The 26,422-nt window shown below is 42.0% G+C and overlaps 1 long non-coding RNA gene across 1 annotated transcript; it reads left to right on the top strand.

The window, feature by feature from the left end:
- The first annotated feature begins 12,130 nt into the window (after positions 1–12,130).
- Positions 12,131–20,871, top strand: LOC109246379 (uncharacterized). Its single transcript, XR_002071335.2, has 4 exons — positions 12,131–12,324; positions 12,944–13,062; positions 19,001–19,049; positions 20,747–20,871. It is a non-coding gene; the product is annotated as an uncharacterized LOC109246379 (long non-coding RNA).
- Positions 20,872–26,422: the final 5,551 nt, after the last annotated feature.

Genomic DNA, 26,422 nt, shown 5'->3' with positions numbered 1-26,422 from the left:
GACAATCACAGTAGTGTAGCAATCCGTGTTCATGCTAATGATCCAATTATCAAATAATGGTTAGATTTTCTTAGGGTGGTTAAGTCAGTAACATGAAAGGAGCAAAGGATACGACAGCACAAGACACAGGAAGAAAAATATAAACGGTCCTTGAAATATGAAAAGGTGTTCGACCTCATTCTGCACGAGGAAGCTGCAAATTAAAAGTACGAGTTAAAGACAAGCCTCTGAACAGGAGAAAACATTTGCAAAACAAATATCATTTAAAGGTATAACCATAAGATACCAAAAGCTCTTCAAACTTGACAGTAAAAATAAACAACCCAATTAAAAGGAAGGCAAAAGATCTGATATGTCACCAAAGAAGATATACAGGTAGCAAATAAATATGTGAAAAGATGCTCAATATCATATGTCATTGGGGAATTACAAACTGAAACAACACCACTGGATACTGGATCCTACTATCCACATATGACAATGGCTAAAATCAGAAACAGTGACAACACTAAATGCTGCCATGGATGCACAGAAACAGGAACTCCCCTTCGGTGCCTGTGGGAATGCACAGTGGTTTGGCCTCTTTGGGAAACAGTACTTACATGTACTCTTACCATACAATCCAGGAAACGTGCTTCTTCTAGGTATTTATCCACATGAAACAAAAAATTTACGTTTCTGCAAAAATCTCCGCATGAATGTTTATAGCAGCGTTAGTCATAATTACCTTAAATCGGAAGCAACCAAGATGTCCTTCAATAGGTGAATAGATTCAGAAACTGTGATACAGCCAGACAATGGAATATTATTCAGGGCCAACAAGAAATGAGCTGTGAAGCCATGAAAAGGTGTGGAGGACCTTTAAATGCCTAATTGTACATGAAAGAAGCCAGTCTGAAAAGCCTACATACTGTATGACTCCAACTGTATGACTTTTGGAAAAGGTAAAACTGTGGAGACAATGAAAAGATCAGTGGTTAGCAGTGGTCGGGGATGGTGAGGTGGGATGAACAGGTACAGTACAGAGAATTTTTAAGGCAGGGAAACTATTCTATGATATAGCTATACTATATAGTTATATACTATATAGTTATACTATATATATATACTATATAGCTATACTATATAGTTATATACTATATAGTTATACATAGCATAACTATACTATGATACTGTAATGGTGGGTATGTGACATTATGCATATATCAAAACCCAAACACAAAGAGTGAACGACTTAGTTAATAATAATGTGTCTGTATCGCTTCATTAATTGTAACAAATAGGCCACACTAAAGTGAGATGTTAATAAGAGGGGAAACTATGTGGTGGGGGGTGGGGCAGAGATGAGGTATATGGGAAATCTGTACCTCTGGTTCAATCTTTTTGTAAACCTGATATTTATCTCAAAAAATAATGTCTTGGAGCATCTCAGTGGCTCGTTGATTAAGTGTCCAATTCTTGATTTCAGCTCAAGTCATGATCTCACAGTTCACGAGTTCAAACCCCACTTTGGCCTCTGCCCTGACAATGCGGAACCTGCTTGGGACTCTCTCTCTCTCTCTCTCTCTCTCTCTCTCTCTCTCTCTCTCTCTCACTCTCTCTCTCTCTCTCTCTCCCCTTCCCTTGCTCTTGATCACTTTCTCTCTCTTTTTTTAAAATAAATAAACTTAAAAATAAAGTCTCTTAATTTGAAAAAAGAGTGGACAAAGATTATAAAAAAATGGAAACAATAAGAAAGTAGGTGTCGCAATCCTAACGTCAAAATCAAACCAAACCATATATTTTTTAATGTTTATTTTTGAGAGAGAGAGAGAGAACAAGTTGGGGAGGGGCAGAGAGAGAGAGGGAGACACAGAATCCAAAGCAGGCTTCAGGCTCTGAGCCATCAGCATGGCACCCCATGCGGGGCTTGAACTCACAGATCACGAGATCATGACCTAAGCCAAAATTGGATGCTTAACTGACCGAACCACCCAGGCACCCCAAGCCAAATATTAGAAGAGACAAAGATGGGCACTTTACAAAAGCCACATTCCACAATATAAATATTTTTTTTAACAAATGAGTTAATATTCTTTACTCACTGATTGACAAAACTTCAAAAGGAGAGCTTGGTTGCAGATCATGCCACTGAAAGTGTGGGGAACCAGGTCTGCTCATACAGTGATGGCAAGAGAGAATGACAGATACATACTCTGTGAGGGGCGATGTAACAGTAGTTACAAAAATTACAAATGCACATGGTCTTTCTTAGACACAGTGCTTCTGGGAATTTAACCCACAGACATACTCAAACATGTACAAAATGAAGTAAATACAGAGATTATGATTACAGTATCTTTGTGGCATATTTTAGAACAGCAGAAGGTTGGATACAGGTAGATGCCTATCAGTAGGGGCAGTTTAAATTATGGTGCACCCACACAATAATGCTGCCGTTAAAAGAATGAAACATCTCTGTATGTACTGATGAAGAGTGATGACTGAGGTATAAGATCTTAAAAGGCAGGGTGCAGTACAGTGTCCTAGCACGTCACCTTATGTGACAAAAAAAACCTGAGGAGAGAGATCCCCCCCATAACCTGGTAATGGCAGTTACGTAGCATCTGTTAGGGATAGGAAGTGGGAGCCTGGGGCACCAGGAGGAGGAAGACATGATGATCACTCTCTACTCTTTTGTTTCTCTGCTGGAAAAAAAATGACATGAAATGATTTTAAAATAAATAAGGCAAGAGAGTATATAATGCATTCGGGGATGTTTCCATTTACTCTTTTTAAACGCTGATCTCTAAAATGTTGGTTAGCTGTAGTTATCTGGACAATTTAATTACGTGGAACACCTCATTTCCTGACGATGCTGGATGAATAAGGCATTACTCTGGTTTGCTGACTTATGCACAATTACAAAGTTAACATTATCATCATAGCACAAAAGAGATTGGAATTTAGAACAAAGGATGGGCATACTTTTCAACAAGAAATTAAAGCAGAAGGAGAATGGATGAAGGAGACAGAGTCTGTAACTCTCACCCTGATTGAGGGATGAAGGTCTAATGAACGAAATATATGAGCCTTGTGTGAAGTGCTGTGCTGCTGAGTGTAACAGGCAAGGCTTCTGTTCACAAAACAGCAAAGCCGGTTGCTGCCTTTGTAAGAAATGCTTTGTTAGGCACCAGCGTTGACAGGGAGAATCGTGTTCAGCGCTCACTTAGGTGCTTTGGAGGGATTGCAAAGAAGGCAAAGGCATAACTTCTGCCCTAGGAGAAGCCCGGCCTTGACCACAGGACATGGGAATGTAACCATGCCCTCCACATAGGAACTCAAGTGGTGGGCACCTTCCCTGAAAGAATAGAGCAGAAGTTGACCATCAGGCTGATAGGAATTGCAGAAATATGCCTCTACATGTTCTAAAAAATCTGGATGCGTCATATGGAAATTCAGATTGTTTAAAGCTTTTTTGAAAAATTGGAAGATCTAACAATGCAGGGCCTGCTTTTCCTGCATATTAACACCCACTAGAGTTGAGCAGGGACTGTCTCCCTTTAGATGGGACATAAGCATGGTCCTAGCTCTCCCTACTGGCCCATCCCTCCCAATTACTTGCCTGTGTCTGTAGGTGCTTCAGTTTGTAAGTCCTGAACCAGACTCAGGAGGGGGTAGTTTTGAAAAATGTCTTGGAAATAAGAGATTCTGGAACAGATTTTGAAAGGCAAGATATAGTGGCCTGGTGGATTGGGTGTGTGAGGCATTTCAGGGGGAAGGTTTCTAGAATGTCAGAGTGTTTCTTCTTGACCAAAACTTGGACCAATCATAGGGTGCCTGTGCTTTGGAGAAATCCAGATAATCCTGAGTGACCAAGGTCTTAGCTCCTACCCTGTGCCAGGTGCTTTGTAGGGGTGCATCAGTGAACAAGACAAATGGTTTCAGAGAGCTTACAACCTGCTAGTGGAGGTGGCTACGGTGAGAAAATGAATCTTATGTGTAGATTTACACAACGTAACTAATACTATGAAAGGAACAGACAGGATTGTCACGGGATTTTTGTGAAGGTGGGCAGAGAAGGGGACACAGAAGCTGAGACCTGAATGATGAAAAGAGTCAGGTGACGAATGTGATCAAGAAGGTATCAGGCAGAGGGAACAGCATGTGCAAAGGCCCTGCAGGGGAGTGGTGGGGGGGGGGGGGAGGAGAATATTCCTGAGCCTGGAAGAACAACCAGAGGGTCTAGAGCATAGTGAGGAAAGTGGTATGAGGTGACACTAGACAAGGAAGAAGAATGAGACCACAGCCATCAGAGTAAAAGACGCCAGAGCTATATTCGACCCTGAGAAGTTATTGGCAGGGGGCTTAAGGATAGGAGTGTCCTGATTCAGTTTGCAGGTCAAAGGGACTGGGCGATACAGAAGGGAGGCAGGGAAACACCATTCAAGCAAGGGTTGGCTTGCTTTCCCTTTCAGCCTCCCACAGCCAGCATCTGAACACTGGTTCGCGGTCCTCCTTGCTTGTTAGCCGTCCACTCCACTCTCTCCTTGGTGTTTCATCTTTACCCTTGGTCCTCTTGTTTTACAGCTTTCTCCTATAACGGAATATTGGGAAGAGTCGGCTTCCCATGTCTCTTCTTCCCTCCCCTGCAAACTGCCCCCTCACACACGCCCCCCCCCCCCCACCACTGTGAGTCTGTGCCCCCACACAGTGATCTCAGCCAGCCCCGTGCTTAGGGACAGCAGTGCAGGTGGAAAGAAGCAGGTGGAAGAGTTTTGCCTGGCTAAAGCGGAGCGCACCAACCTGAGCTTAGCAGGAAGGATGGCAGTTAGGCAAAGCAGGGCTAATTGGTAGTGGGCTTTGAAGCCCAAGACAGGAGGAGTTTTAATATGATTTGGGAGGCAGCTGGGAGCCTTTACGGGCGTGTGAAGAGGAGAGCGATGTGATCTAAGTGACACTGGAGGAAGATGATTCTAGATGATGTGTGTCCAATAGAAGAGAGGGGACCTCCACAGGCTGGAGGAAGGGGAGCTGATTGGGAGGCAGGAGTCCATGTGTGCAGCGATTATGGTTTGGACCCAAGCTGTGGGACAGAGAAAGCAGGCAGAAGAAGAAATAGCAGGATTTCAGGTTGAAATTAGGTGCCTCTGTGTGTGTTGGGGGTAGGAGGTGTGGCTACAGAGATGAGGTGAATAAGAAAGCGAGAACTCATTTGACTAGACAAAGACTTGGTAGAGCAGCCAAGAGAAGTGCTTCACAGTCCACTCACGTGTCACCCCTGTGGGAAATCGACCCTTCCTCCACCCCCCACCTTGGATGGGTAACAACTTTCTCTCAGGTGTATGTTCCTTTCTATTCTTGTACCACAATGCCGAGTTGTAATATGTCTTTGTCCATGCCTGCTGCTAATCAGTAAGCCCCACAAGACAGAGCCCCTGTTTTACTCCCTTTCTGTTCCCAGTGCCTAGTTAGCACGGGGCCTGGCCCTTAGTAAGTACTCAACATGTTTTGGTGAATGAGCAGCTGAATGAATGGAAACTTTCCAGAGGCATGCCATTGAACACCAGCCACTGTACAGCACCATAAAACTTACAAATTGTGTGGCAGCTGCAGCGTCCCTGGAGCAGTTGTGGGGATCAGGTTACAGCTGGGAGTCTCACAAAGCCCCAGCCACTGCGGCAGCTGACAGGTGGTCCTGGAAGTCAGGCTTGCGATGGCAGACAGGAGGCTGGGGGAGTTAGCTCAGTGCTGGCGGAATCTGAGATCAAATTGCAGTGTTGTTTAAACACCTTAGGGTTACAAATGGGCTTTCACCCTTAAAATCCCATCTGTAAATATGTAGCCTTAAACTGTCTAAATAGCCCTCTTAATGTTGTTAAATCCGGGGTTGGTAGAGGCCACTGGAAAGGCTTTTGTGGGCTCTCCAGTTGATTTCACTGAAGTTACGTTTGTGTTACAGCGAAATGTGAAACCTGGAAAATACATAAAAATGAACTTTTCGTACCACGTGCCAGCCCCCCAACTAACATCAACCGAATTGAGTAAACTTTCTAGATACCTACCTTCTATTCCACTTTTTACTACGTGCCAAACATTTGGTTTTATACCCATTATATCATTAATAGTCACAACAAGTACACGAGACAGGAGCTCTTGCTCTCAGCTTCTTTATTTGGTGAGAGCTATTGCTGATAACGTTAGAGCAGGAGAGATCTTGGGAGACCATTTAGTTCAAGCTCCTAAGTTTGAGGTGCAGAGGGCTGATGCTCTCTAAGGAAAGCGACTTGCCTGTGGTTCCACAACTGGACGACTGACCTACTGGGGCTGGAACCCAAGCCTCCTGTCTTTTCTGCTGGAATATTTCCCTTTCAGAGACATAGGAGAGTTAAGCACCCAGGTAGAAACACTGTCTCAGCCATGATCTTCAGTGCGAGGATGTTCTTGTTCCTTGTTTTTCATTTAAGTCCAGGAAGTTCAGGGAAATGAGTCTTGAATGAGCAAAGTGGGAGCCTCTTGGAAGCCTGTTCCTGGTTGGAAACCCTTGGTCAGTTAGGACCAAGATCAGAACCATCTGCCTGCTCTGGACTCTGCTGTAGTGCTGAGGGAATTGGGTCTTTTATTTGTGTTCATTTGGATGGTTAATTATGTAAATATGTGTCTATTTAGTGCCCTAAGCATTTAAATCAGATCTAATGGTCGTATTGGTTTGCTTCCCGCACTGCCCAGTGAGGAGCAGATCATTGCCAGTAACTTCTGCACGAGGAGAATTACAAATTGTTCATGCAAACATGGTGCTCTCTCTATTTTTAATGCATTTTTTATGCATTTTTCTTCCATTTTTTAAAAAATTTAAAACAGGATATAGGTGGACATGCCCTTGGTACGTCTCCTGTGGTTTTCATCCCAGGGTATATATTGAGTTTATCTTATGGGATAAATTCACTTGATGTGCTCCGTGTTCCCTGGTTTCACCTTCCCTGCCTGATTCTAGGAGCTGCCAAGCCAACCCTTCAAGCCAACTCTGGGAGCTGGGCCCTGGCAGCCTGGAGGCCTGGTAACCAGGGGTTGCACAATGCCCCAAACCTCGTCAGTTACCCCAACCAGTCTCGCACATTGTTTCTGGAACTTTGCCCGAGGCAGAATCCCCACCCCACCTTGGACAGCTCTGCAATTAACTAGACCATTACTTCTTTTCATTAATAGTGACCTGGATCTGGGTGTCTCATCAGTTTTATTTCCTGGGGCCACACAGCGATAGATTCTGTGGGAATCGAACAAGACAAGAAGGCAAGTCAGAGTGGAATTCTTCCCAGCCTCTCTTTTCCTTCCAAGTGTGGGTTCCCTGGCTGGGCTCTGCCTGAGCAGCCTGCAGGAATTTGGACCTGAGGGAAAGAGGAAACATTGTATTAGACGGGACTGCATGGATATTCTAGGAGAAGGTGTGCACAATAAGCACAAAACTCTGAATGTAAGGGGCTTGTTAAAGCTTTGTATCCTTTCTGGCAACTCTGGAACTATTCTTCCCCAGCCGTCTGTTCATATTCTCTCCCCTTCCCCTCTGGCAAGTACTTTCTGGCATGGAATGTACTCCGTTATCCTATAAACAGGTCAGAACTTCTTTTCATTCTGGACATACATTTTCATGGCTAAAAATATAAACTCAAAGCACTACACTGGGATGGACTTTCTGAGGGGCACTCTGGCAACTCATATCAAAAACCAAAAGCCAATTACATTTCGGGGGATTTAGCCTAAAGAACCAGTCAGACTCCTACTTAGAGCTCTAAGTACAAGATGTTCATCAGAGTGTTGTTTAGGTAAAAGCAGCGGGACTCTGTAGTTCCTGCTGAGTGGGCTCAGGCAACATCTCTTCTCCCATATGCATTTGCATTCACTGGTTTAAGAAGCTGAGCACAGGCTAAGTCAGGAGTTGAAGGGCCTCTTGAGGACAAAATAACTGAAACGTTATGGTTATTTTTTGTTTTGTTTTGTTTTTGAGGTTGAGACATATACAGGACAGTTTGGTGAATGCGGCCTCAGTGGAAACCGGATGGGGGGAGTGCTAAGATGAATTTTATCATGTAGGAGGAGGCAAGTCAGGCAGGACCTCATCATTAGAAGTAACCAGTGGTTTGAAACACAGCATGTTAGCTGATGCCAGCCCTTGAGCCAATCCCTCTGCTAGCGACTGATCTTTTTGGTTTGCCTGGGACTGAGGAGTTTCCTGGGACCTGGGCCCCCCAGTGCTGAAATCAGGAAAGTCTCAGCAAACTAGAACAGCTGGTCCCTACCTCTACCAGGGAGACGAGGTTTGCGCTCAGAGAAAGAAGTTATGTAAGAATGATAGAGCGTGTCCCCCCACACCGGACACACTGGGCTTGGAGTAGCCTTGCTACGGGACCCTACCTGAGCATGGCAAAGGTGTGTTTTCCTTCTCACTTCACAGGGGTAGTGCCAGCAATAAAGATCATCCATTTCGAAGTACAGTAATGGTAGTTTGGTTGTGCCAACATTGGGAATAGCGGATTTTCAGAACACCGTGATGAGTCGGTACAACTAGAGAAACAAAACTCCAGCCTAAAGTGCCCCCCCCCCCCCCCGCCCCGTGGGACTGTCCTACGCAGGATGTGTCTGTCACCCTGGCCTGGCTGGCCGTGGAAGCAGGCGATGGCAGGAATGATCCACTGACACAGGTACATACCCCTGGGGGCTCCTGGAAACATTTAAGGAGAAAGATTCTGAAAATGATGGGAATTGGGGCCTTAGCATTATTAAATTGGGGAAATTTATGTTACTGGGATTACATTTGTGTTCATTGGCTAGCAAAAAGCCTGAGACTTTCAGGTCACGTTTGTGAATGAGAAATTAAAACATGCAGTCTGATAATAGGAAATTGATGAAATAAATTATACTATTCATAGTCATTTAGAATAAAAATGTAAATATATATATTATGACAGAGACATGCAAAGAGAGTTATAATATTACTGAGTGGAATAAAATCAGTATGTAAAATATGGCCCTTTTCTATTACAGGATGTCTACATTTTTAATTTAGAGGCACATATGTGGACAACCACAAGAGTCTAGAAGATTAACAATGATGGACTCTGAATTTGGGGTCACTTACATTCATTCTTGTTTCTGTTGGTATCTCTCAATTTTATAATTTTTCTAAAAGAGCATGCATAATGTATGCTATACACACACACACACACACACACACACACACACACACACGCTTATTAAAACTATCTGCACAGTCTACACGGTTGCAGCTTCCCAAACCTTTTCATAAAAAAGGCATCGTATCAGGGCACCTGGGTGGCTCAGTCAGTTAAGTGTCTGACTCTTGACTTCCGCTCAGGTCATGATCTCAGGGTTCATGAGTTCAAGCCCTGCGACCAGCTCTACGCTAACAGCGCTGAGCCCGGTTGAGATTCTGCCCATCTCTCTGCCCCTCCCCCGTTCGCACTCTCTCTTTCTCAAAAATAAGTAATAAAAACATTGAAAAAAAAAAGGGGGTGGTGTCTACAATTTAAGATATGTTTATATTGAACGCTCACACCTTGGCTATATTCATAAAGAACAAATCACCTTTAGGCCTAGGCTAGAAACTCCGTGCAGTTTGAGGCTCAGGAGGTAAAGAGCATAGGTCTCAATTTTCATGACCATCTGGGTTCAGGAATTGGTGGGGAAGGACTTAGAACTCCACTTTCTTTTTTGCCGGCACAGGCGTCCTCGGTGCCCGCACCTGCATGCAAAACAGGCCCTGGGAGCTGCCCAAGCTGAGGTAGCACGCGAGGAGCCCTCTCATGGGCACGTTTGCCTGAACAGAGCACAGGCTGTGACAGGGCTGTACGCAGACCTTCCCTGGACGGGAGCCCTCACGTCTGTCATCCCAGAGCCTGGCAAGAAACAGAGGTGAGGGGGTCCCCCCATATGTGTTCGCTGCACTCGTTACACGACGTCGACCACCGCAGGAGCCAGAAGCACTTGACTGTGCTCTCTAGCTCTGCATTTCGTGAGACGCTTTATGCAGTACGAACGCAGCGGCATTTCTTATGCTGGATTTGCCATCTCTGTCTGTTCCCAGCCTAGAGGAGTAACCAAAGGGAGTAGCAAAGTAGCCGCTCTGGGAAGGGGCTCTGGCTGGCCCCGCATATTGGAATGCACTGCTGATGGCCCAGACAGTAGAAATTAAAGGGCACAAAAGCTCCTCTGCTTGCGTCTGCAACACGCCTTGACTGGTGATGAGTAGAATTCATAGGGCTTAAGAATCGCATACTTAACAGAAGCTCATCCAGACCTCTTTGGTCTGGATAATGGGCTGGAAATCAAGCTCTTGCTGAGAGTTTCTGGTTCAATCAAGTCAGAAAAGAACTTGAATCCCTATTTTTTAAATACATACAGTTGTATAATATGATTGAAGGGGTACTTCGGCCTTCAGTTTTTACCAGCTAACCCACATTTCTTCATTTGTCACCTAGCATCCAAAAATGCACAGGGATCTGTTCTAGAAGATTTCATTGTATCCAAGCTGTCAAGAAAGGAGCACTTATTTAAAGTACTTGGTCTGTCCATCTAAGGGTTTAAAAAATTTGTTTTAATGTTTTTATTTATTTTTGAGACAGAGACAGAGCACAAGTGGGGGAGGGACAAAGAGAGAGGGAGACACAGAATCTGAAGCAGGCTCCAGACTCTGAGCTGTCAGCACAGAGCCCAATGCAGAGCTTGAACCCCAAACCATGAGATCATGTCCTGAGCCAAAGTTAGACATGTAAGTCACTGAACCACCCAGTTGCCCCTGTCTCAAGGTTTCAAAAGAGTTCGGCTGACCTTACAAGGTGGAAATATAGAGCATTTTAAAATTGTGCCCATTGAATTCTTTAAAGTATGATACTGATTAGAGAAGCTACAAATTGGGACATAGTAATTCCTGGAAGCAAAACTCTGCTCAGAAGAAAAAGAAAAGAAGAAAAGAAAAGAGGAGGGAGGAGGGAGAACATTGAGAATGTCATCAACCATATAAGTAAGGGCACCTCTCCTCTCGGAGCTTCAGGTCACTTTTCTGTCTATCAAAAGTACTAAATTATGTGAAAAGACATCTTTTATCCTATGTATAAAGGTGGGGGAGAGGGATGTAAGACATTAAGAGAAGGGCATACTAGTAATTTGAATTCTTTAAGTAATAAAAATTTCTGGAAATACCACTAAATGGAATTATGCTCTTCAGAAGGTTGGACCTCACTCAGTAGTACACTGACTTTAGAAGCTTCTTGGATTACCCGGTGAAAGAATGCAACTCGAGTTGGAGTCGGGAGTTCAGAAGTCATATACATTTAAGTCTTAGCGTTTCCCTTTTTTTCCCTTCAGATGTCTGAAGCAACTTTAAATGGGAGCTTCAGTTCCTCATACATCCCCAAACTGCAAAATCGCCTCTAGCTGCTGAGCTCTCTCAATCTCCATTAGACTCATGCCCATTTACTGAGGCCAAAACTGTCCACCTCTTACTGCTCTCTCTCTCTCTCTCTCTCTCTCTCTCTCTCTCTCTCTGTATTTTTTTTCTATTTTTTTTTAAATTAGTACTTGCCTATAGGAAATACAATGGAGTCTTCTCTTGCCCTGAGGTCAGATTCAAGACTTTCAGAGTGTTAGAACAGGCAGGGATCCTAGCACTGAGCTGGTCCAACCTCTCCTTTTCACAGGCGAGGAAACTGGGGTCGGAGTAGTTAAAGAGACTTATCTACAGTCATAGAATGATTTCCTGCAAAATAAAGAACAGTATGGATTGTGTAGAATGACAGGCCTCTGAAGTTACCCAGACTGCATGTGTGTCCCAGATCCACCTTTTGCCCTATGGCCCGAGGCATAACCACATAACCACAGCTTCTACATCATATATAGGAAGGGGATAATAAAAAATATATGAAGGGTTGCTATGTGGACTAAATGAGAGCTAAAAGAGTGTCTGCCCCAGGATAGACTTTCAATAAACGTCAGTTTCTTTTCTTACAAAGACAAGACACCAGAAGTCTTCAAATATTTAGGGGATTAAGATGGCCAAATGTCTCAAATTTATTTTAGGCCACATGTAAACGAGGTAGAACTTCTATTCTTAACTGACTTCTGTAATCTGTACCATTTCCTAAAACCCCTTATCTCCATAGGAACTCCCTGAAACAAAAATATTTCCACCAATGGCAGAACGCAGTACTCCTGTGCCTTCCTCTTGAAGCCTGAAAAGTGCTTTTTCTTCACATTGGGAGGAGGAAGGGACCTTCCTGACATTGGCCTATATTACTCAAGATGTAGCTCAAGATCCAGAAGATGGGCCTCCTGGTAAGATTCACGTGGCAATCATAGAAAATCGGACTCAGCCCTTGGTGTAGAATCAGGAAAATTACAAGATGAATGGACCATTGTGAATATGAAACATAGCCTGTTCTTCAAAGTGAAAAGGAAGGAAAGAAAGACCCTGGCAATTATCGCCCTGTAAACATCAGTTCCAGCTGTAATAAGTGTGTGTTTGTGTGTGTGTGTGTGTGTGTGTGTGTGTGTGTGTGTCTGTGTGTGTGTATGTGTGTGTGTGTGCGCGCACACGCGCATGTGGTTAAGTAGCAGGAAAGTGATGATATCAGGAACAATAAGTGGCTTAGGCTTCAAAGAAACAAATCATGCCAGCACAATAGCTTTTTTTTTTTTTTGACAGAGTTATGAATAGATGGTGGGGAAATGCAAGAGATGTAATATATCTTATGTTAGTAAAGATTTGATATGTCTCAGGAAATTTTATTTGCAAAATTAGCTACAAGATCACAAAGAAAGGTTATTGATAAATTGCAAAGTATCTGGTGGTAGGAAGGTGCAGAGATGGCCGCCGGGGATGGCCTTATTTAACAGTTTCATCATTAATTTGGAAGAGGGAGTGAATCTTTCTCTGTGTTCATAAAAATTGCAGGTTATACGAAATCAGGACATGGTGTGAACACTGATCAGCCAGGGACTGACACAAAGGGGTCCCCAAAGAAGGAAGATTGGACAGAAACAAGAGGCAACTGAGAAGAGCCACATTTTTAGGTCTGTTTTGATTTACCTTTCTTGTAATGCATGAAATGAGAATGTGATAGCCAAGTGGGGCGACACAGACATGGAGAAGAAGATGGGCAACAGAAAGGAATCTGTTCAACACACACTCGTGGGGACCCTCATTTGCTGGGGCCAGTGTGTGCCAAGTTCTGCACGTGGACTTTGTGCTGTGTGAGCAGGTACTCAGACAAGGCTCAGGGATATTAAGAATCCTGCAATAGGAGAGGAACTTAAAATTTTGCATAATCTGACCATTTCTCATCAGGTATAATTTGACATAGATTTGACTTCCTTGACTTCTAAGAATTCTGTAGATTTACATTGTATCTGTAGGTCAGTGGTCCACTTTGAGTTAAGCTTTGTAATAGGTATGAGGTATGGGTCAAGGCAAAATTTTTTTGCATAGGGATATCCAGCACCATTTTTTGAAAAGACTATCATTTCCTCTTGAATTGTCCTTCTTTGTCAAAAATCAGTTCTCATCCATGTGTCAGTCTACTTCTAGAATATTTGTTCTGTTCCACTGGTGTGTGTGTCCATCCTTTTGCCAGTAACTCACTTTCTTGATTACTGTAGCTTTGTAGTAATTCTTGAAATCACCTAATGTAAGTCCTGTAACCTTGTTCTTCTTTTTCAAAATTGTTTAGGCTATTCTAGTTCCTTTTTTCTTTCATATAAGTATTAAAAACATATTAACATATTGGGTCAATCCATGAACACAGGATGTCTCTCCATTTCTTTAGGTTTCTTTGATTTCTCTCATCAGTAGTTTTTTTAAAGGTATGGATCCTGCACTTGGTGCTATTGTAAATGATATATTTTTTTTATTTAAATTTTTTTAATGTTTTTTTATTTATTTTTGAGACAGAGAGAGACAGAGCATGAATGGGGGAGGGGCAGAGAGAGAGGGAGACACAGAATCGGAAGCAGGCTCCAGGCTCCGAGCCATCAGCCCAGAGCCTGATGCGGGGTTCGAACTCACGAACCGTGAGATCGTGACCTGAGCCGAAGTCGGACACTCAACCGACTGAGCCACCCAGGCGCCCCTATATATATATATTTTTTTTAATTTCACATTCCAATTTTTTATTGCTTGTATATAAAAATACAAATGATTTTTGCATATTGACCATGTACCTCATGGCCTTGCTGAACTGACCTATTAGTTCTAAGACCTTTTTGTAGATTGTTTGGAATTTCATAACAGGCAATCATGTCATCTGTGACAGAGAATTTTATGTCTTCTTTTTCAATCTGTATGGATTTTATTTGTTTTTATTGCCTTATTGCCCTGACTAGGACTTCTAGTACAATGTTGAAGAAGAATGGTAAGAGAAGAAATTCCTGTCTGTTCCCCATCTTAGGAGCAAGGCAGTGAGTCTCCATATATGATGTTAGCTGTAGGCTCCCAGCATATGTCTTTTATCTTAAGAGAGTTCCTCTCTATTCCTAGTTTCCTGGGAGGTTTTAATCATGAATGGATGTTGGATTCTGCCAAGAAAATTTTGCATCCATTTCAAGAATCAAATAATGATTTTTTGCTTTAGATTCTCTGTTATCTTTTAGAGAAGCTAAAAGTGAAATTGTGAATTTATATCATACCACATTTCTTAATTTTATATAGAACTAAGTTTTTGTCTGATATCATATCCCTTCTACTGGAAGACCTTTTTAAAAACATGTCTTGCAGGCTACATATGATGGCAATAAATATTATGTTTTTCTTTGTCTGACAAATTCTTTATTCCTCCTTCATTTTTAGAAGATATTTTTTCCAGGGGTAGAATTCTGAATTGACAGATTTTTTTTTTCCTTTTGGTCATTTCATTGTTCTTTGGATTGTATAGTTGCTGACAAGAAGTGTATTATAATTCTCATCTTTGTTTATCTGTATTGTGTTCTTTTTCTCTAGCTGTCTTTAATATTTCTTGCCCTCTCCTTTGGCTTTGAGCAGTTTGGATATGATGCTGGTAGAGGGGTGTGTGTGTGTGTGTGTGTGTGTGTGTGTGTGTGTGTTTAGTATTTATCTTGCTTAGTCTTCTCTGAATTTCTTAAAGTTGATATTTGATACTTGTCATTGATTTTGGAAATTTTGCAGCCATTATTTCTTCTCTTTTCCTCTCTTTTCTTTCTGGGATTCTAAGTATACATACACTAGACCACTTATTTTCTGACAGCCCTGAGATGGAAAGAGGCTGTCTCTGAGGTGCAGCAAAAATGGATGACCTAATGCTCAGGGTAAGGCAGCCACTGAGAAAAACCCCATATTTGTTTATTTAGCATTAGCGTTACTCTCTGTGTTTCAGTTTTTGTAATTTATGTTGACATATCTTCAAGTTCACGGATTCTTCCTTCAGCTGTGTCGAGCCTACTGATGAGGTCTTTGAAGGCATCACTGAAGGCTCTGCTACTATACTTTTTTCACTTAAGCATTTTTATGTGACTTTTGCTTATAGTTTTCATTTCTTTGCTGAAATTACCTATCTTATCTTGCATTTTGTCCTCCTTTCATATTAGAGTCCTTAATATATTAATCATAGTTATATGAACTTCCAGGTCTGAAAGTTCCAACATTTGCATCATATCTGGTTTGGTTCTTTTGTTTGCTTTGTCTCTTTGCAGTGTCTTGTTTACCCTTGTTTTTTTTTTTTTTCACTTGCTTCATAACTTTTTTGTTGAGAGCTGGACATCTTCTGTAGAACGTTAGAGGCTGAGAGAATTTTATGCTGAAACTGGGCATGGTTTTCTTATGCTAGTCCTTTACTCTGCAGTTTTAAATGAATCCAGTAAGGACTTGAGCTGTGTTTAGGGTTTATTGTTGCCATGGTTACCCACAATGCATCGCATGCTCCAGATGCCTCTAGTTCAGGTTGGGGGCTGGTTCACTATGGGGTTTTTCTCAGTGGCTGCCTTACCCTGAGCATTAGGTCATCCATTTTTGCTGCACCTCAGAGACAGTCTCTTTCCACACTATTGCAATACTCCCTACAGAAGCCCATTGTTACTTGACATGCGTTAGCTTGGTGATGTTGACAGGGGCCTCTATTGTTCAGATAATATGTCAGACTTAGATAGTCACTGGGCCCTTGTGTCTTATGGGCTTTCACTGCTTTGTCAGTCCTCCTGCCTCTGCCCTGAGTTTAGAAGATTTCGTTTTTCTTTTTTCTTCCTCAGCTACAATAGGTTTTTGACAGTGCCTCAGAGTGACCATGTTTGTTTCCCTTCTTCCCACTGTATAAGGCTTGTGTTCCATAGGGGAAGTATGCGAAGGATCATGGAGAAGGGAGCCCTCACTTTCCCACAGCCCTGCCATTCACCTTCTACAAGCATATACTCCAAAGGATGCTTTCTCATGACCCTCACCATTATGTTTTGTGAGCACATGGGTAGGTTAGTTAGAAAAGAGTGTACACGTGTATAAAAATCTAAAGCCCCCGGCAATCCTATATTCTCTCCATTACTTACTTATACCCCGCCTTTGTTGACCTACACTCAATCCTCACCAATTTGTTCACAATTTTAGCTAAGTTCTTCTTACCATTGTCCAGGTGCATGTGTCCCAGGTAAGAAAATGGCCTCACCTCCTCTGTCTTTGTAAGCAGCTGTCATTCCTTACCTCTCTGATAGGGTAAAGAGAAGGTGTGGATGTGCCATTTGCCTGCTTTTGTGTGTGTATGTTGTTGCTGTGTTTGCTGCTATTGTTTTTGTAAGGATGAGTGTGATACTCTTTCCAGCTTTCTGTGTCCCCAGATGGAGCAGAAAGTGTCTTTTTGCTTTTGATAAGACAACTGGAAATCTGCCGTGTGTTTGAGACCAGATCCCATTCTGTCCCTCCATGCCTCTCCCTTTCTTGTGGCAGTGATTTTAGGTATTTGGAATTAAAGGTCCTAATGGAGAACTGAAAAATACACTCCCCTTGGAGGTAAAATGGTATCCACCTCCTATATTGATTTGAATCATTTGATATTTGCTATAGAGTCCATTTTGGATATTTTTTCATTATTCTCCTGATCAAGTCAATAAAATCTTCAGAAATTCTCATGTGTTGAGAGAACACGTGAATTACGTTATTACAAATTTATTTACCCTTGATAACACTTCACAGAAGCTTTCCTAAACCACATTTCCCATTTCCTATTTCAAAGGTATAAAGCCAACAGGCTATTCCATTATTTCAAAAAATAAAAGAAATCATTCAATTAGTAGTATGTCAGATGAAAGGGACACTTTGAATTGTGGCATTATTCTGAACGTATGAAAAGCAAAGTCTGCACCTGTCATAACTATGGGATGAGGCATGAATATTCTATACATTTCTGATTAATCAAAATCCACGCAAAAATATCAGTCAGATCAGAAGAGTCAGAATTGATTAAACCATATTTAGCTTATCTGTATTGTCCTGGTATCACACAGATTAGAATAGAAGCCAGTGTGATAGCGTGAGAACAAAAGACTTGTCAACCTGACACTATTTTAAACACAGAAACAAATGGAATCTTGCAAACCAATCCTGATTAACTAAACCTGACTCTACCTTGAAAAACATAATGGTATTTTTATGATTTTAATATGGTTATCAGCACATCCCTTCTATTCTAAGATATCTAGACACATAATCTTCAGGTATTGGGAAATAGCATCTCCAATTTGAGAATAACATGGTCTGCAGTATGCCAGCCACATACAGGAAACTACAGGGCAAACTTGTCTCTGGTGTGATTAAAAGCTCACTTGAAAGGACCTCTTTGCATGTGGAACTTTTCTGGGCAAAGGATAGAGGGCTTCTTTGTCTTCAAAGAGCTTCAAAGGATATACAGAAAAAAGCATGTGCAAACTGGAGAATCAGATGTGTGAGGTAAGGAAAGTATTAACATTTTATGCTCAGATGATGCCTAGTATCTCAAGCCCCCTACGCCTTGGCTTCTTCCCCCAAACAAAATCTGTTCATATATAAACGGGCAGAACAAAGCTCCACCTGATCCCTTCCATTGCTGTTGTGCTGGGCAGGCTGAAGGCTTTGGAATACTGGGTGGCTATGGATGGTGACTGTGGATGCACAGGTGGACTGTAATAGTGGGGGCCACTGCTGGGGATGATCTTCCCTGCCTGGCCTCAGAGTACCTTGCAGTGGGCAGATGTAGCCCTGGGTCTGTCCTCTACCTGACTAGAATGTATTTTGCGAACGACTTATTCACCATGCCTTTTACTACCGTATTACCCACCTGAAGATTAAATCTTACACTCCCTGAGAAGCTAGAAGATAAGTTGAGCATGCTCCTGAAGCTTTTCCTCTCCGCTCTCGGTGTCCTGAAACTCAACCCCATTGGGTCCCTACAGCCCATTTTTTGGACTAGGAGGCCTCCCTCCCTCCCGTGATCCACAGCAGCATTTCTGATGGAAGAGGCTGCTGGTCCTTCCACCCTGGTGGGCAGAGGGTGATGTGGTGAGCTCTTTCAAGAGGGCTGTGTGCATTTAAAAAAACAAAACAAACAAACAAAAAAAAATTCCATCTCTGCCAAAACCTATAAATACTTTCAATAAAGGCATTTTCTCTTTTGTTTCTAAGAAGAGAATAGCGTGGTGGGGGACAACATAAATTTTAAAGTCCACAATTTGTTCCATTCAAAACCAATTAGCAATCAGAGCGACAGTGGGCTTTTTCTGGGCTTCCCGCAGCATCAGTACCACAATAGCTCTTCCCAAGCTAGCTGAGTTGAAATATTCTCACCTGACATCCCTTTTTGTTGTTGTTGTTAACCCACCCCCCTCCCCTTTTTTGGTTTACTTTTCTTTAAATCCACAAACTTTATTCATTGGCAAGCAATGGAAAGAAGTGTGACTTATAGCATTTACAAAGGCAGGGCCAAAGCCTCTCATTTAAAACTCACTGACCACTCACAGGAACACTCCTCTCTTTGACTTGCAGTGAAATTCCACTTTGAGAAACCCTCTGGAAGAAATAGTTTTTTACAAAGGTAAGATATTTATTTAGTTAGTTAGTTAGTTACTTACTTACTTACTTAAGAGAGAGCTCATGTGATTGGGGGAGAGGGGCAGAGAGAGAGAGAGAATTTTAAGCAGGCTCCACACTCAGCATGAAGCCCGACACAGGGCTTGATCCCATGACCCTGGGATCATGACCTGAGCTGAAATCAAGAGTCAGGTGCTAAGCTTACTGAACCACCCAGGTGCCCCCTCAAAAGTGAGATGTTTTAGACTCAAATTTTCCTCAAATTCTCTAGATAAGAGATCCCTTTTGAAAAAACTTCTCTAATTCTAGTCCATCCTAGGTATTCATAACCCTGATACTCTAGCCAGATGAAAAGATGTTTTAATAATTTTTTCCTATAATATCAATCAAATCTGCTCCATTACATATTCTAGAATTCATGTCCTATTCTGAGGGGAGTATCTATGAATGGGTAGTAATGAAACTTCTACAGATTAAAAGATCAATCATTTTTAATGTTAAAACTTTTTAACGTGGGTATTACTTTTTAAAACTGTCTGATGCAGAGAAAGGGGAACCCTCTTCCACTGTTGGTGGGAATGCAAACTGGTGTAGCAACTCTGGAAAACAGTATGAAGTTTCCTCAAAAAGTTAAAAATAGAATTACCTTACTATCCAGCAGGGTTAAATACTAGGTATTTACCCAAAGGGTCCAAAAATACTGATTTGAAAGGATAGAGGTACCCCGATGTTTATAGCAGCACTATCAACAATAGCCAAATTATGGAAAGAGCCCAAACGTCCAAAGACTGCTGAATGGATAGAGAAGATGTGGTATATGTATGCAATGGAATACTAGTCAGCCATCAAAAAGAATGAAATCTTGCCAATTGCAACAATGAGGGCAGAGCTAGAGAGTATAATGCTAAGTGAAATACGTCAGTTGGATAAAGACAAATAACATGTGATTTCACTTATATGTGGAATTTAAGAAACAAAATAAATGAACATGGGTGCAGGGAAGAGAGACAAACCATAAAACAAACTTTTAACTATAGAGAACAAACTGGGGGTTGATGGACGGAAGGTAGGCAGGGGTTGGGTTAAATGGGTGATGGTACTACAGAGAGCACTTGTTGAGATGAGCACTGGGTGTTGTATGTAAGTGACGAATCACTCAATTCTACATCTGAACCTAATATTATACTATACGTTAAGTGACTGGAATTTAAATGAAACTTGAAAAAAAATAAATGCCATTGACCAAAGCTAATTAGGCAGAGATGTTTTAGAGCAAGAAATCTAAGTGATTGACAAAAAAACTGGAGGCAGGTGGGGGCAGGTGAGGAGAAAGAGGGACAAAGTGGGGATGACAATTTTGACACAAGGCATTGGTTTGCAATTTTGTGCTTTCTGCATACCAGAAGTAACGATGAAGGAAGATGGATGAACAGAAAATGTTTGTGCCAGGACTGAGAAAGCATGGATGTTGAGTGACATCATGAACATAAAGTGGAGTCCAAGGGCTATGTCTTCCTATGGAAAGCTTGTAATGCTGTAGTAAGAAATGCCATTTGTTTAGTGAGTAGAGAGCTGTGCTTCAGAGACCATCAGTTTGGTTCCACACAGAAGTGAAATGTTAGCCTGTGTTTCCTATTAGCTGTTGTGGGCACTGGTGGTGATCTTCTCAGCATCCAACTCTGTTTTGTCCTGTCCCAACAGAACTTGGACTTGTTCGGGTATCCCCCAGGCTTCCACACACCCCAGGAGACACGGGAAGCTGACCCCCCACTCCACAGTTCCCAGTAGTGAGCCTGATTTAATAAGGATCATCTTGTTCCTGCAGAGGAGAGGTGAGCAAGCCTTTCCTGTGAAGGGCCAGATAGTAAACACTTTAGGCTCTGTGGTCAGACACCCCTGTGGCGACCACTCAGGCCACTGTAGTGCAAAAGCAGCTCAAACAACACATAAATGAATGGGTGCGGCTGAGTTCCAAGAAAACTTTACTTGAGAACACTAAATTGTTAATTCCTTATAGTGCTCACCTCATAAAATGTCGTTCTTTTTTTTGATTCTTTTCAACCACTTGAAAATATAAAAACCGTTTTTCAGCTGGCAGGCGGTACAAAACCAGACACTGGGTTGAATCTGGCCCGTGGGCTTTAGTCTGTTGACACTTGTTCTAGGGACCAGCACTTCTAACAGCATTTTGAGGGATAGTGGAAATGTTCTATAAGTGGCCACATGTGACTTTGAGTACTCGAAATGTGTCTGAGGTGAATTATTGTGTTTTAATTCTATTTAATTTTAAATAATTTAAATGTAAACAATCTCCTTTGGCTAACGTAATAAGGAATCTTCATTTTTGATGTTTGCTGACAGCTTTTAGGCCTCACGCCTCTGTCTTCCCCTTGTGCCTGCATCTATGCAAGCAGATAAGAAAGCCTAGGAGCTCCTCCTTTGCAGCAATGGGAGATTCTAACCACCCAAGCCCTTGCCTGCACCCAGGAACTCTCTTACTGGTCCCACCCATGACTATAATAAAGAACCGGGCCAGCCCCCTTTCCCTGCTCTCTTGAACTATTTTGAACCTGCTTGAAAGGGCTGCTGTGCTCTCGAGAGAGACCTGAATTATGTAAGCTATCAAACCTTTCATATCCTCCTGGTGTATATATGGCATCATCAGCTTTGACATCCAAACCAAATTTTGGGTGAGGGTTCATTTGCCTCTCAAGGTGACCATAACAGTGAGTCATTATCATGTTGGGCAGCACAGGTCACAGAATACTATGGGTACAGGGTAGGTGACTCTGGAGTTGGACTACTGAGAAAACAGTGAGAAGTTAGGGATGTCTGGGAAATTTCTTTTTAATTTTTCAGAAATAATCCTCTTTCTTTGACTCAGTGTGAACATAGAATTCTGCAGTCCATTTTCTGCTGGCATCTGTGTTTTGCCTATAAGGGGAAGCAGCCTTAGAGAATGAAATTGATCCTGTGATGGGATAGTGAGTCTTTAATGACAGTATTAAGCTGCTGGATCAGCCCCTTCTTGAAGCTGCCACTTCCTTTCAGCTTCCAGGGATGTGATTTCTGAATCAGATTTCTGCTAGTCTGAAACAGCCTAACATATATAATTGATTCTAAGAACCACACTCCCCAACCCAATTTTAAAATCTCTAAAACTGTAATCAGTCTTACAGTCTATAGTACAGCATAGTTTATTCATAGAATCTTCTTTCTTCTTTGCAATACATAGGATAATATTGTGTCTTAAAATGTGGTGTCTTATATCGGATGAACTACTATAGATTTGATGACTACTTTAGGCTTTGGGATTTCTTTCTTTCTACTTCTGGCTTTTAGTGCTTTAAGTAAGCTTTTGTTCTAAGATAATCTTTTCTTTAAGTTTGCAATAACCCCCAATATTATAAAGCTGTATTTTCAGGTTAGCACATCTCCAGAGCATGCCTAGTTGAACTTTAATGCCAGGGTAAGATTTTATTACCTGAACAATACATTCTCGTTTGTGAACTAAAGGCAATATGCAAAACATCGTCCAAAAGTGGAGAGATCATTTGGGAATATCAACTAAATTAAAAAATATTGTTAAGGGGCTGACATATTCTAGCGCTATTCAAGCACTGAATGAACTGGCCTTGGATGAAATGAAAAAGAGTGTATCTGCTTAATTGTATGCTTGATGCACTCCATTGTCCCTGCCTACTGGTGGGCAAACTTAACTGTGAATTACATTTCTGTTATTATTCGATTTTTAACATTCTCTTTGTTTTATTGCAAAAATTCAGCCTAATGCAAGCATATTATTATGGGTTTTAAGTCAAGAACCACCAAGCATTGCCATTAATTCAAATATACTGAAATCCAAAATAAATACCCACTTTCAAGAGCCAAAACTCCCAATCATGTTGAATTCTTTTATTACAAAAAGGGCCTTCTTGCCAGCCTTCCCTCTACTCCACCCCAAAACTGTATCCAAATGGGAACAAGAAACTGTAATGGAAAATAAAGTCCTATTTCATAATTTCAACAAAAAGATAAAACACCTAGAAAAATATGTGACCTATTTGCAGAAGAGTACAAAAGTTTGACATCTATAAAAGAAGTCGAATAAATAGCTTAATATAATGGTTTTGTGTTGAAAAAGTAATGTCAGTCTTACACAAAATACTTAGTAGATTTATGAAATCCTCATAAAAACCCAAGATAAATGGGGAGAAGGGAGTGTGATACAGTAATTTTAAAGACGAAGGGCCAAAATAATCAAGAATATATTGAAAGTAAAGACTAATGAAAGAGAATCTGCCTTACCAGATAACGCAACTCCAATAATTAAAGCAGTGCACTACTGACAACAGAATTGGCAGATGGATCAATGTAATGGATTTGATAGCCCAGAAATCGACCCCAGTATAGATGCGAGCTTAGTATATATTAAAGGTGGCATCACAAATCAGTGAAAAAAGGAACCATTATTGAATAAGTGGCCCTGGAACCGATGGTCAACTATTTGGAAGAACACAGTCAAATTACCACTCTAAAATAAATTGCAGTGGGTGACCTTTGACCTATTAAATGCTAGAGGTAAATATAGAATGAGAAGTACTCTTTCAGCATAAATGAATCAGAAGAAATCATAAGGAAAGTAAATCACAATAGAAGATGTAGCATATGTGTCTGTCTCCTCTCTTGTCCTCAGTGCCCATGAAATAGATAAGAAAGAATAGACTGAAAGAATCAAATCCTACGTAAAACAAACAAATAAAGTAAGTACTGTTACCAGAAAGTGATAAAGCTCTGGAAGATAGAAAGTAGAGAAACTATAGTCCAAAGCAACAAAGGAAAGGTCCTCCTAAGATAAGAACTATTCTCCCCAATAAAGCCCTAAAGCAGGCATTCTTGAGGATGGTCCCCCGACCAGCAGCAGAAGCTCCTGGGAACTTATTAAAAATGCAAATTCCTAAGTCTCAGTGCAGACCTACAGAGTTAGAAATTTGTGGGGTGGGTCCCAACCATCTGGATTTTAACATGTCTTCTAGGTGGTTCTGATACACATAGCATTCAAGAACTCCTTTTCTAGGAGGGCTCCTGGGTGGCTCAGTCAGTTAAGTGTCCAACTTTGGCTCAGGTCATGATCTCACGGTTCATGAGTTCAAGCCCCACATTGAGCTATGTGCTGTCAGCTCAGAGCCTGGAGCCTGCTTCAGATTCTGTGTCTCTCTCTCTCTCTCTGCCCCACCCCTGCTCTCACTGTCTCTCTTTGTCTCTCAAAAACAATAAACATTAAAAAAAAAAAAAAAACTGTTCTAGGAAAACTCCATGGACAAATACAGATGTTAAAGGGATAATCAGCAGGATAATTACATAATGGTCTACATTCCTAGCAGCTGGGCCCATAGAACCCTCTTTACTGCCGATAACATTGAGGACAACTTTTTGTGTAGGGAAAGTGCCTAATGTCAGCGTGGGGGCAGTAGGGAAAGTGGAGCAGAGACTGAGAATTTCATACCCCCTTAATGCTAGCAGAGAGAGGAGGAAGAGATTTTTCTCCCCAGAGTGATTTATATACAACATGGCTCTCTGAAGTGGTTGTTCTGACAAGGGGGACTCTTAAGAGTTGTCGTGGAGCTGAGGAAGCAGGCATGCACCCCAGACAAGTCACTGCCACCAGGTAGAAACTGAGCCTCCTCATCTGGAAGTCAAAATATCCCTCGCCATCTGTCCCCATCTTGTCCACTGCACTCACCTATATTCAGAACTCTTACTCATCAACAGGCAGACAAGCGTGCCATACAGCTTTGGAAAATTTGCCTTCGGCTTAGAGTAGCCATTGTTTTCTATAGAGAGTCAGATAGTAAATGCTTTTGGCTTTGCACATCAGTTCTCTGTCCCAGCTACTCAGCTCTGCCACAGTGGCACAACAGCAGCCAGGGAGCACATGCACAGTGTGTGTGTATACAGTAGGAGCCGTTTTCCTGGCACATATCCCACTGGGTGTTCTCTGAGCTTCCTGGATATGTGCTTTACTTTCTGACATTAATTTGGGAAGTTCTCAGTCATCATGATTTCAAATGTTTCTTCTATTCCTTTCTGTCTTCTCCTTCTGTTCCTCCCATTACTCACATTATACCCTTTGTTGATGTCTAGTGTCTTATAGTTCCTGGCCACTCTGTTCTGGATTTTGTTGTTGTTGTTGTTGTTGTTGTTGTTGTTGTTGTTGTTCAGTCTTTTTTCTCTTTGGTTTTCAGTTGTGGTCATTTCTGTTGAGCTATCCTAAAGCTCAGAGATTCTTTGCTCAGCCCTGTCCAGTCTCTCATCAAAGGCATTCTTCATTTCTGTTAGTGTTTTTGATCTCTGACATTTCTTTTTGGTTCTTTCTTGGAATTTCCATCTCTCTGCTCACAGTGCCCATCTGTTCTCACATGCTGTCTACTTTGCCCTGCGTATGTTAATCGTAGTGGTTTTAAATTCCTGCCTGGTCTGATGATTCCAACATCCCTGCCATTATCTGCGTCTGGTTCTAATGCTTGCTCTGTCTCCTCAATCTGTGTTTTTCACCTTTCACTATGCCTTGTAATTTTTTTCTGATAGCCAGACACAATGGGCTGGGTGAAAGAAACTGCTGTGAGTAAGCCATTAGTAATGCCGTGTAAAGTGTGGGGACAGAGAAGTGTTCTATAGTCCTATTAGCAGATCTCCGTGTTCGAGTGAGCCTATCCTGGACTGTGAACCCCACACATGTGAACCCCAGCCCCCTGCCCCTTAGGTAGGACAGTAGGGCTAGAAGGGGCCAGAGTTGGATATTTCCCTTCCTTTGGGTTAGGTTCTGGAAAAAGCCCAGCACATGAGGCTGTGGTTAAATAGTTCCTCCTGTGGGCAGATATTGTTAAGAACAGAATGCTCTGACATTGTTCAAAATAGTTCCTTTTCCCCTCTCACTGGGGAAGCATGTGGGGGTTTTGCTCTGATGTGCACCGTGAGGACCTGGCAACACTCCTGGAGGTAAAAATCTCTCAAGGGTGGGGACTCCCCCCCCACCACCCCCGCAAAGACTGGATCCTTCTAGAGTTTTTCCCTCTCAGAGTTTGTCCTCACTTAGTGTCCACCGGTTTGTCAGCTGTAGTTCAAGTTTTCCTCCTGCATGCTCCTTCCTGCAGACGCTGTGCTCTGGTGGATGGTGGTTCTGTTTGCCTGTCAGTCTCGCCACTTTTAAGGGCTGCCATTTGCCCTACAACCATACTTCTCATATGGGTTGAAGAAAAGTTGTTGACTTCTCAGTTTGTTCAGCCCTTTACTTGTTAGGACGGAGTGCCAAGCTTCTTCCATGCAGAACTGGAAACCAGAAGTCGAAAGATGAAATCTTAAGGAATGGGTTCTTAA

The sequence above is a fragment of the Panthera pardus genome, unplaced genomic scaffold, assembly GCF_024362965.1.
Source record: "Panthera pardus isolate Hobbes unplaced genomic scaffold, ASM2436296v1 HiC_scaffold_2, whole genome shotgun sequence".
NCBI classification, from domain to species: Eukaryota; Metazoa; Chordata; class Mammalia; order Carnivora; family Felidae; genus Panthera; species Panthera pardus.
This window is presented reverse-complemented; position numbering and strand designations above follow the sequence as displayed.